The sequence below is a fragment of the Scyliorhinus torazame genome, chromosome 9, assembly GCF_047496885.1.
Source record: "Scyliorhinus torazame isolate Kashiwa2021f chromosome 9, sScyTor2.1, whole genome shotgun sequence".
Taxonomy (NCBI): Eukaryota; Metazoa; Chordata; class Chondrichthyes; order Carcharhiniformes; family Scyliorhinidae; genus Scyliorhinus; species Scyliorhinus torazame.
The window spans coordinates 233,953,518-233,966,481 of NC_092715.1; the positions used below are offsets into that span (position 1 = coordinate 233,953,518).

The 12,964-nt window shown below is 44.9% G+C and overlaps 1 protein-coding gene across 18 annotated transcripts in view; it reads left to right on the plus strand.

Moving 5' to 3' along the window:
* Nucleotides 1-12,964, plus strand: part of LOC140429761 (multiple PDZ domain protein) — a 488,055-nt gene that overhangs the window by 359,478 nt on the left and 115,613 nt on the right. The gene's annotated exons all lie outside the window — the stretch shown is intronic.

Sequence of the window (12,964 nt, forward strand, 5' to 3'; positions counted from 1 at the left end):
TTTGGATCAGCCGTAACTGTGCTGTAATTTACATGTAAATGTGATTCTTAATGGTGATGTGGAAAGTGAATCAAAATGGCTAAAGGCATTCTGTTTTAGGTGGAAATCTTGAGCATAGGTTCATCATTAAATGCTCAGATTCCTGCTTTAATTTTTGGAAAGTTAGCTGCAGGTCTTGAAATTGATATGAAACAATGAAAGTTTTTCAGTTGTATATTTTAACTTTTTCACCCAGTGGTTTAACAACTTTGTGAACAGCTGAGATGTATAATGTAGAGAGATGCCAGTTTTGGTACCTGGTTGTGCCATGCAAGTTAAACTCAGTCGTAGTGCCATCAAGGACACTACAATTGTCCTTTAAAAATTCCTCATTTATGTGAAAATTGACCAAGTACATTTCCCCTTACTGATTTGCAACTTTGTGAGATCCTGGAAGTGTGTTTGTGTTGATGTTGGCCAAGGACAGGAAGGGACTGTCTTTCAGTGACCTATATTGTACCAGGTTTCACTATCTAGGCTCAATAAAGAATAACCACACCGATGATGTATTGTAAAGTATCTAGCGCCGCTGGAATCATGTCCAATAAGGTGTTGATGTTCCGAGGTGGGGAGGACAGAAAAGTTGTGGGGAAATGTTTTTAAATTACTTTTAATACATTTCCTTTCTACTTCTATTACATTTTTTTAATCGCCAAAGGTCTAGTAAACATAGGAAGCATCAAGATTCAAACAAAAATATTACTCCAAAAAACAGGTAATTTAGAAAGTGAGTTTTAAAATAGTTTTTCCTAGTTTAATTTCAATACATAAATAAAGAGCTGCTCTCCAAACGAGTACTAAAATAAATTTGACCATGTTCCTTCTCACTGCTATTATAGTGCAAAAAATATATTTAATTTATAGGTACCAGTCAAGTGTGCCTCAAATCAAATAGGGTTTGCCAGTTTGTTGAGTTGGGATCACACCTTATTAAGTGATAAGCAAGAAGCACAATTAAATGGAGTAGCGGTTCGATTTCTGTCCTTTCAAGACAGGTCTTTTCGCTAACATCGTACCAACCATAAAGCCCTTGCAACCATTTGTATTTTGTGTCCTTGATAGAATTGTAAAATGGTTAGAGCACAAATAGAGGTCATTCAGCCTGTTGACAACATGATCGCACTTGGCAAGAGCAATTTACTGAGTCCAGCTTCCCTGCCTTTTCCATTTTGAAAGCCATGACAGAATGTATTGTGGAAAAATGTGTGGTTATCCACTTTGGTAGGAGGAACAGATGTGCAAAGTATTTCTTAAGTGGTAAGAGATTAGAAAGTGTAAATGTATAAATGGACCTGGGTGGGCAGCACGGTGGCGCAGTGGGTTAGCCCTGCAGCCTCACGGCGCCGAGGTCCCAGGTTCGATCCCGGCTCTGGGTCACTATCTGTGTGGAGTTTGCACATTCTCCCCGTGTTTGCGTGGGTTTCGCCCCCACAACCCAAAGATGTGCAGAGTAGGTGGATTGGCCACGCTAAATTGCCCCTTAATTGGAAAAAATGAATTGGGTACTCTAAATTTATAATTTAAAAAAAGAAAAATAAATGGACCTCATCAGTAAGTCACTGAAGGCTAATATGGGGATGAAAAAAATGAAAAATGAAAATTGCTTATTGTCACGAGTAGGCTTCAATGAAGTTACTGTGAAAAGCCCCTAGTCGCCACATTCCAGCGCCTGTTCGGGGAGGCTGGTACGGGAATTGAACCATGCTGCTGGCCTGCCTTGGTCTGCTTTAAAAGCCAGCGATTTAGCCCAGTGAGCTAAACCAGCCCCTACTTGCAGCAAGTAATTAGGAAGGCTAATGGTATGTTAGTCTATATCGCAAAAGGATTTGAGTACAAGAGTAGCAAAAGCTAGCTTCAATTGTATAGAATCTTGGTTATACCTGGATTACTCTGTGGAGTTTTGACCCCTGACCGGAGGAAGGATGTAATTGTCATACATGGTGTGCAACAAAGGTTCACCAGACTTGTTCCTGGAATTGTGGCACTGTCCTATGAAGAGAGATTGGTGAAACTAGGAATGTATTCTCTAGAGCAGGGTTTTTTAAACTTAGAGCCGTGAGTGGGTCGCGGGCGGGTGGCAGAAGGTTTGTGGAGTGATCGGTCCGCTCTTCCTGCGGTAGCCCCGATCGCAGAAGAAGCGCTGAACAGACGCTACCGGCTTTTACATGGACAATTGCGGTCATTGCAGCCTTTTAAATAGAGATATAGGTTAGGTGTGGAGTCCTCCGGCCAGAAGCAGCAACAGAGAGTAAGTCACATGCCTAACACGTAGAACTGACATGAAGCGCCATCCAGGGACGTGCTTTTGGCGACAAAGCCGGGAATAGTTTCTTCGATTTTGCAGCTGCTGGCAAGCAAGACAAGTGAACTGTTAAGATTAATTGTTTTTTTGAAGTAAGATATGACCAGACACTCAAATAGCCAGTTTATCTATAAGAGAGGATCTCACAATAGAATCTACTGGAGAGCTGCCAAGGAGAGTCCAGGGCAGGACAGAGTAGTGGTAATGTTAAGAGCTCCAGGGCTTCTGGTTATGAATGAAATGAAATGAAAATTGCTTATTGTCACAAGTAGGCTTCAAATGAAGTTACTGTGAAAAGCCCCTAGGCGCCACATTTCAGCGCCTGTTCGGAGAGGCTGGTATGGGAATTGAATCCGTGCTGCTGGCCTTGTTCTGCTTTACAAGCCAACTGTTTAGCCCACTGGTTAATGGTCCTGAACAAAGAATCTTAATTCGGAACAAAGAAGTATAAAGTTGATTTCTTGTATGGTTTTACCAATTGTGACAATGCAAATAAGGAGGCAAAGCTCATGTGGGTTGTATGCAGGGAAGTACTGGCAAATGAAAGAAGCTTCAGAATTTGAAGGAGAAGTGGTGTGTGAAAAATTCCTTTTGAGGTTGAGACCCCAGAGTCAGTCATTAACTTACAACTGACTCCAAATTAAAAGACTACGCTGCTGCAGCTTACCTGTAATACCACATTAATGACGTGCCAAAACCCCATGAAGCTGTCAGCATTCTGATGCAGCATCTCTCAGGAGAATCCAGTGCTGAGTAAAACGCTCATTTTATTGCTATTGCCTTTCACGACGGCGTACATGTATGAGGTTGGGGACGCTATCTACCTGAGCACTGAGAAACACCCTGCTATTAAATGCCCATCTGGGTAGATCGGGGGCCTCAGTAGGGATCCCCATGACAAGGCCGCACTTAGCCCCGTTTTCTGCACTGAGGAGCTACGCTCGCCGCAACTCCTCAGTGCAGCGAGAGATCATGACGCCATTTTAAAATGGCATCCTGATCTCTCAAGCTCCCAACACAACCCCCGAACCCCCCCCCCCCCCCCACAACGCAACTGGTAAATCCCGCCCTGGATTTTCCGTTTTCATAACGATGAAGACAGCACAAAGAAACTTGCTGAAGTCTGCATCTGATATGCGCAGTGCCCTCTGCTCCTTTGAACAGGATTCAAGTGAGATTGTGAGGACAAAGCAGGCTACCCTTTGGCATTAAAAGGTAAGCGAACATGGCTTGTGTCACGAAGGTCAGTTTCGCGAAGATCAGTTGTCGAGCTGAAGCGCAGTGCGGCTGGTAGATCCCGGGAGAGGCCTCCCGTGGCCTCAACAGCCTTCACACCTCGTGGGGTATACCCAAGTCCCTTGAGTCGTTGAATCGGCATCCCGACCAAAAGGGGCGTGACGAAATGGCACACACCTAAGTCAGTTTTAAACCTACTTGGACAAGCTTACCTGGGATTTACCAACCCCAATTTATCGGGGCAGCACGGTAGCATAGCGGTTAGCGCAATTGCTTCACAGCTCCAGGGTCCCAGGTTCGATTCCCGGCTGGGTCACTGTCTGTGCGGAGTCTGCACGTTCTCCCCGCGTGTGCGTGGGTTTCCTCCGGGTGCTCCGGTTTCCTCCCACAGTCCAAAGATGTGCGTGCGGGTCAGGTGGATTGGCCATGCTAAATTGCCCTTAGTGTCCAAAATTGCCCTTAGTGTTGGTTGAGTGGGGTTACTGGGTTATGGGGATAGGGTGGTGTGGGCTTGGGTAGGGTGCTCTTTCCAAGAGCCGGTGCAGACTCGATGGGCCGAATGGCCTCCTTCTGCACTGTAAATTCTATGAAACCTCCTGGCATGTACCAGCCTCACCAGCGAGACGGCAGCTGGGCGCCATTCAGTACTGGGCCACACAAACATGGGCTAGGCGGAATGGCACCGGGGAAGGGGTCTCCTGGGCCATCGGAGGCCCCTGGGTGGATAGGGAGAGTTCCCCTGGAACGTGGGCACCTTGGCATTGCACAGCTGGCACCTTGGCACTGTTACCCTGGTGCTGCCGAGGCTGCAGGGTGGCACTCCATGGGGGCCCATGCCCATGAAAGGAGTGTGGAGGGGGTCTTGAAGGGTGGGGGTGTGACAGTGGGGGTCCTGGAAGGAGTGGGGGGCTGTAAGGGTGTGTGGAGGGGCACTTTCTTCACTTGGGGATGGGGGGTTGGGGTGGGGATGACATTGCCCATGGATGGGAGGGGGGACCAATAAGCTCACTTCGAGGTGAGGGCACCCTTTCAAAATGGCGGGCCGATTTTAGCTCCCAGTGCAGTCAAAGATTCTAAGTGTAGGCTAAACTGGTGGGAAACTCCTAAAAAATGCTGTTTGATAGCGGTGGGGAACTCACTGGCAGAGCCAGCAGGAAACCTCCTGCAAAACCCGCAACAAATGAACGTAGAAATGTTTCCATTAAATTCCAATTAATATGCACTTGCCTAAATGGCTGTAAATTTTGTGTCGGTTTATTATTTCTAAAAGCTTTCCCACCACCTGGGTTAAACTGACTGACCTGTAGTTAGCTTGGTTTGTTCTTGCACTCTTTTTAAACAAGTGTATACCATTTGCAATTCTCCAGTCCTCTGGCAACATCCCCATGTCTAATGAGGATTGGGAGATTATGGCCAGCACTTCCACACTTTCCCTCTGCATCCTAGTCTGCATGCATTCAGTCCTGGTGGTTAATCTACTTTTTAAGTACAACCTGCCTTTCTAGTACCACCTTTATCATATTTTAGCATATGCGGTATCTCAATTACCTCCTCTTTCACCATGACTTCAACTGCATTTTCTTCCTTGGTGGGGACAGATTCAAAATACTCATTTAGTACCTTAGCCCTGCCTTTTGCCTCCATGTGTAGGCCTCCCTTATGGTTCACGACTGGCCTTATATTTCCTCTAATTGCCCTTTCATTCTTTCTGTGCTTAAAGATGACTAGGATTTTCTTTTGTTTTCGCTGGCAGTCTCTTTTCACACTGTTCTTTTCCTCTCTTATTTCCTTTTTTTTAAATTCCCTTTTGAAATGTTTTATATGCAACCTGGTTCTCACTTGTATTATCAATCTGACATCTGTCATATACACCCTTTTTCTGTTTTATCTCACTCACTAGGCTGAATTTTTGTTCTGGGTTCAGAACCCTGACTTTGGGTGCATTTCCAGGTCCGCGTGCTTCCTTGATTGTTGACCAGCAGTCCAGGGTGCATGCTCACTGTCCAGTTAGTGGTGGTAGACATAGTGTAGTGAGGAAAGCAGTAAGACAGGCATGATTTAAAGCTGCACTAACTGCCTTTATGGTGTTTGCCTGCTTGGAGGGAAATGGAAGAAACAGGAGAACAGTGTTCAGGGGTGGTCTATTAAATTAACAATCCCTCCCTTGGGGTACTTTTGGAGGTGGCAACATGCAGTGACATTTAAGGGGCATCTTGACAAATACATGAATAGGATGGGAATAGAGGGATACGGACCCAGGAAGTGTAGAAGATTGTAGTTTAGTCGGGCAGCATGGTCGGCACGGGCTTGGAGGGCCGAAGGGCCTGTTCCTGTGCTGTACATTTCTTTGTTCTTTGTTGTTCTTTGTATTCTATTCCTGGAGAGCAACAGGAGGTCAGCCAGGCAGACCAAGCAGGCCTGTCTGGAGGTGGTGGAGAGAGTGAATAACTGCAGCATTGTGCAACGGACCTGGATGCAGTGGCATAAATATTTCAATGACTTTCTGTGGACTGGCAAGGTGAGTACAATGCTGCACTTGGAAGATAAGCCTCCAACTCTGTAGTCATAAGCACATACACAAGCTGACCAGCCTGAGGGCATATAATAATAATAATCGCTTATTGGGGGCTGGTTTACTACAGTAGGCTAAACAGCTGGCATGTAATGCAGAACAAGACCAGCAGCGCGGGTTCAATTCCCGTACCGGCCTCCCCGAACAGGCACCTGAATGAAGCCGACTTGTGACAATAAGCGATTATTATTGTCACAAGTAGGCTTCAATGAAGTTACTGTGAAAAGCCCCTAGTCGTCACATTCCGGCGCCTGTTCGGGGAGGCCGGTACGTGAATTGAACCCGCGCTGCTGGCATTGTTCTGCATTACAAGCCAGCTGTTTAGCCCACTGTGCTAAACCAGCCCCATATACTCCTCCAGCACAGTCAAAACATGTGTGCCCGTGAACATTATAGAGCCATTTACACATCAAAGACAAGGAAAGCAACCACAGGAACTCTGCTGCAAGTGGACACAAGCAAGCAGGCTGATTCCTCTTCATTCGCAGCTAAAGTAGAAGCACCTGTAGAAGGAATCATGAGCGAAGGCTGTAGTGTTGGTAATTTCACGTTGAGGTTCACTTCGGTAACACGGGTTGTCTTTGATTATAGTGAAGAGAATTCAATATAATGGATATGTTGCTTGAACAGAGACCTCTTTTTCCAGTATTTGGTGAAATCGATGTGTAAGAAGGAAGATTTTGGGGAGCGGAGCAAAGGTTTGGGCTGGGCTAAATGAGTAATCAGTGGTGACTTTACTTCATTCATTGTTGGAGCAGTGGAAGACTTCTGTATTATGCGCTCTCATATTTAGATTAAGATGAGTATTAGATAAAGGTGCTTTCCAGGATGAGGTCCCCTCAGGTGAAATGTTCCTGGATAAGAGATGCCAATTTTCCCTGCCATTCTGTGCAATGCCTTGGCTTCTGAACTGGCCCTGTGGAAGATCTTGCTAAAGGACACCATCCTGCACTACCTCTTCCTCCTCCTCTGAGGAAATATGCTATTTCACAAGGTCCACACCTCTATGGAAAATTGTATTATGGAGATCATAGCAGAGAACCACAATGAACAGAATAGCAGGGAAAACTGGCAGAATGTCTGCATCGACTCTCACAAACTTCTACAGATGTGCCAGAGAGAGCATCCGATCCGGCTGCATCACAGCTTGGTATGGCAACTGCTTGGCTCAACGCATCACACAAGCTTGCCACCCGCACATTGATTCTGTCTACACATCCCGCTGCCTCAGGAAAACAGACAGCATTATCAGCCACCCCTCCCATCCAGGCTTTGCTTTCTTCCAGACCCTTCCATTAGGCAGAAGTCTGAAGACCCGCACATCCAGACATAGGAACAGCTTCTTCCTCACAGTTTCTGGACTCCTCAACGACTCTCCCTTGGACTGATCTGTTCCCTGTAAGAACGCTATTCACGACATCCTATGCTGCTCTTGCTCATGTATTTGCTTTCTTTGGCCCCTTGTTCCGCACTGTAACCAATCACTGTTTGTCGATGTACCAATTGTCAATGTACTCTGTCGATTATTCTTTTTTTGTCTACTCTGTACATACTGGCTGCAGAAAAATACTTTTCACTTTACTTCAGTACGCGTGACAATAAATCAAATCAAATCAAATGAAGATACACATGAGGAAGGATACTAGGGCACTGGAACCATCTCCTTAGAAGTCCACTAGCTTGCTCAATAGTTGGCCTGGTGCTAATATATAGCACCTGAATTCTTCTATTGCAAGGTCCCGCATCGATGTCAGGGGATATTCATTGTCCCCTAACAAACATCCAGAAAATTCTGCTTTTAATCTTGAACAGATGGCTGAGCCCTTTCAATGACTTCAAAGATGTTAATGTATTCAGCTCCAGAGTTTAGTCTACACAGCTGTGAAATGGAATTCCAATTATGAATGCTTGGTTGAGTGCCATACCCCATTAATGGATCCACCACTGTCAAGGGAACTGAGCTTATTTATCTTGAGTTTTATGACCACTTAACATGATTATTTTTAAAGTTGTTTTTGTATGGCTTTGTCCACCATTACAGCTGTATGACCATTTAACAGGATTATGTTTTTTGAATGTCTTTGTATATTTGGACAGTTCATGTGACAACCTCCTCAATTTGGACCAAAGGATGACTGGAATCTTTAGGTTTAATTGGAGTCAGGATTCCTTTTGCCTTTGGAGCCACTGATGTCATGTTAATTAACTGACACAATCTTTGTCAAAACCATTGTGTTAGGACTGCTAACGCTTCAGCCATGAGCACCATTATCAGAGATTAAGACCTGCAAAAGTTTTCCTTTGTTTGAAGTTAGATGGAACAGACTCGCTGTCCCCGTGGCTGTTGTTACTTTGAAACTGCTGCAAGGCATCGGGTGACCAGTTGGAGCCATGTTGTCAGTTCAACAATTTTCTATTTTTAACTGTACAAAATAAAAGTTGAAGCCGATGAATATATATGTATATATTTTTTCTTCATGCCTCAACCGTGATATGGGTCATACAAAGTCGTTAAGAGGGTGAGAGGTATGGCAAGGGTATGGTTTATGGAGTGTTCAGGGGCTCATGGAATGAGGACACACTTCTCCTGAACTAGGCCAGTGTTCCAGGGAACTGAAGTGGGTTTCTAACCTGCCTGCCTTGGCATCCACCTGCCTCAGTTCTCGTTTGACCCTGACTCCAGCCGGTCCCCTTCATTGTGGGTGGGCACTGCTGAGCAGAAAGCAAATGTGGGAGATCAGGAAATGTATGACAATATACAGCATATAATAAGACAGATAAATAATCAGGAAGGAAGAGTTTATTTTAGACTCCTGACCCTTGATTCTATGTACACACTGATTTCACATCTTGCGGTCTAGCAGGGAAGGCTGTCGGGCACCCGTTCACTGACCCACCACATGCAATTTAGGAAAAAAACTGGATAGCTATCACTTGTGTTAATGCTATGTGATTCTTTGGTATGATTTTGTCAGATCCTTTTGAATTTTTTTTATATCTTGGAAATTGTTGTGTTGTCTGTTCTTGTCCTGAAATGTAGAGTAAGCAACCTCAACCTTATGTCACTTACCTTCCTGACAGAGTAGTCAGAGGAGTATATCTGTAGTTTATTCCTCTGTCTCAGGGAACCTTGTTTCCACAATTTTATTCAGGCCAACATGTCTCAATCTTTGGGCAATTACTCAGTTTGTTTGATATGAAAACCTAAGCATTTCCCTATCTTTTTTAGTTCTTCATGATCTAACAGGAAACGTTCAAACTTACTACATTTAGTTGCCGTAAACATGCAGTTTATTTTGGGCTTATTAGCCAAACAATACTAGAGCGTATTTAACAAATATTGGTTTCTTTCTTTGCTTCAGGGTGCTTATCCAAATTCCTTTAAAAGCAGTCTGCCTGTTTTGAGTCTGCCTGTACCAACCTTTCAAGCAGGGCATTCCAGATCGCAACCACTCATTCCATAAAAACAAGCTTTTTCCTCAAGCCACCCTTGGCTCTTTTTCCAATCTAACCCTAACCCTGTCTTTTTTGTAGAAATGTATGGAAAATGGTTGTCATGTTATCTACTGTAGTTTTAGTCCTACTCATTCTTTAATATACAGTAACTTTCCCATAAATCTCTGTCTTTCCCCCTCATTCACTTCTTTCTCTGACCCTGGTAGAACTTCAAGATTAACGTGGCCTTCGCATTACTGCTGCCTCCATTCAAAGATGTGGGGCTGGGTTCCCCGCACCCCAACGTCAAAATCACGTTCGTCGACGGGGTGAGAATCCGTTTTCGCGCACAAAATCGAGACTGGTGCCGGTTTCTCTATTCTCCGCCCCCGAAAATCGGCGTACTTGGGGAGTATGCCGCACTGAGCATCCACCGCCTCAGGCCATTGCTTGAGGCCCGCCCCGCTATTCTCCATCCCCGACCGGCGAAATTCCCGACGGCTTGGTTCTAACAATGTCCTGCTTTTCGGGAACCTCGTGTGGCGGCTGCAGACTCAGTCCGTGACCGCCACGTTGGGGGGGGGGGGCGATCTGGGAACAGCAGGAGCTTTGTTTGGGACTGGGGGCTATGTGTGCGGGTGGTCCGGGGCAGGCGAGCAGCTGAAGCGGGGCACTATTTTGATGGTCCGTGGAGGCCGCCGTCGTGCGCATGCGTGGCCTCTGACCCGGAAGTGTGGGGGCCATATTGGCAGCTAGAGCTGTGAGTTCTACGACAGTAGCCTGCTAGCCCCTTGCAAGACGGTGAATCTGTGGCCTTTTGACACCAGTTTTCCTGGCGTAAAAGACCACAGTATTCACGACGGCATGGGGACATAGGCCCAAAAATTGAGAATCCAACCTGTGGTGTTCTTCTGAAATCCGACATATATCTATAGCAGCATTAGAATACATAAGAATATCTTTATTAGTGTCACAAGTAGGCTTACATTAACACTGCAATAAAATTACTGTGAAAATCCCCTAGTTGCCACACTGTGACGCCTGTTTCGGTACACCGAGGGAGAATTCAGAATGTCCAATTCACCTAACAAGCATGTTTTCAGGACTTGTGGGAGGAAATCGGAGCACCGGGAGGAAACCCACGCAGACACGGGGCGAACGTGCAGGCTCCACACAGGCAGTGACCCAAATCGAGAATCAAACCCGGATCCCTGGCGCTGTGAAGCAACAGTGCTAACCATTGTGCTACCGTGTCGCCCATGAAGGATAATGCCTGACCATTTTAGTTTGAGCATGATACCAAATTCTTAGACATTGTTCTGTCCTCCCAGCTGAGAATGCAGGTTGGGAATTTAATGCTTTGTTGGCCGTAATGACTCATTGTTCCCGCAAGCATGTCTTTTTGCATTAAGGTGACAGCCTATCCATTTATATTGAGGGATTGTACTACGTTTAAATAATATTATTGTTTCAAGGGGAGAATGGATACTTCGGAATTACAAGTCTAGATTTGATGAGAAAAGATAATTGTTTGGATCATGAACAGGTTGAAATAAATACCTGTTGTTGCTCCTCAATGATAAAGGGTCAGTTGAACTTTTATTACTTTGATCCTGTGCCCCCTTATCCTTCAGACGTGATTTAACTTGCAAGCAGTCCTCGGCTGCAAATTGGCGATCACCAGTGGATTGCCACTTTCTAAAGATTTATCCTTGCTGATTGTCCGGAGCAGTGAAGCGTGCTCCTGTTAGCATCAGCGTGGAGTAACTAGGGCACAGGCAAGAAAGTCCAGGGGGTTGGGCATGAAACTACTCTGGGGTGGCGGGGGGGCGCGGCCGCAGACTGTGAAAGGGTGAGGGTCGAACTGTAAGAGGGGAGGGGGGGATGGGTTGGACCGGGAGGGGAGTGGGCCGGACTGGAAAGGAGTGAGGCTGGGTCTGGGTGTTTATATAGTTACTGTGGAGTTGGAAGTGATTTTGTTTCCCTGTCTTAACTCTTTCAAAGTAACTATCAGGGTAAAACTGGCAGAAGCATCTGACGTTAGTGGTTTAAGTCGCTTATTTTAAGGGTGGCATCATGACCGATGCAGGCTTGGAGGGCTGAAGGGCCTGTTCCGGTGCTGTATTGTTCTTTGTTTGTCGGATGCTTCCCAGCCCAGTACAATTGTCCAGAGAAAGTTGCCGCTTCTGGATAATTTCCGGCATCAACCCTTGTGTGGGAACTTCCTCATGGGAACCCCCAGTGCACCATTGGGGTACCCCCTAAATGCAACGCTGAGGAACCAGGAAGTTACGAGCCAATTCAATTTGCAGCCTCCTTAGATGTCTGACACCTTTAGTATGATACCTTCCATCTTAATTTGATTTTGTTTTACTTTGATTATTGCTCTCCAGTGACTGGATGTGGGTTGAATTTTGTTATAATTCTCAGACCTCTTTCAACCTCCTGCCGTAGCTGGATTAAGCATATGTGTCCCCAATCTTTTTTTTTTCCCCAGTGTCTGTACCTTTGCTGTTACAGTTGAATTTCATCTGTCATAATTCAGGCCACTGGTAAATATTGTGCGGGTCCTTCTGTAACCTCTTATGTTTCATGAGATTCCATTACCATTTCCATCCTGTAAGGTTTGCTTTTGACAATTGAGATACTTTTATATTGAATGCTATTTCTTAACGATCATTCCAGCAACACACATTAATTTAAGTAAACATAATACTGATAAATGCTGCCTTAGTTTTTCTCACTCTTTCCACATCACCAGTGATGATCACTTGCCTATCTGTTTCATTGCATTGGATCATCATGAAGTTGGTGAAGCAATATGCTGTAATGAAGTGGTGTTGCTGCAGTGTTTCCTGATCTTTCCTGTCAGTGTTGCAATGGCAATTGATTACAATGATCAGTTGTTTTCATTGAAGTAATCTAACCTTGTTCATTGTATGACTGTGCTGCCTTTTGCTACAATTTTGTTGTATCAAAAGTTTTTCTTTTAAAATAACACACCACCATTTGTGTGCTTGCTGAATCTAATAGCTGACAACTTTGTATTTCAATAAAATAACCATTTTAATAAATAGTGCTATTTGGAGATATGAGTGGAGGGAAGAACTTATTTATATCACCCCTATATGTGTTATTGGTCTATCAGAGTTAACATTATTCTTGTCAAGCTAAAAGTCTTTACAAACTGAACTCATAAAGTTTCAGCTGTGTCAAATAAAGTGATCTGAGTGGATGCCTATTGGAGGCCCACAAAGTGTAAAAATCAAAGAGAGAGCCTTTCCAGCCTCTTTTATGTCTTGGTTTCAGATAGTTGTTGATAAAAGAGCATGAGTAGGTTGTTTCCATAGTTGGGGTTCTTGAATATTATGGGAGACCAT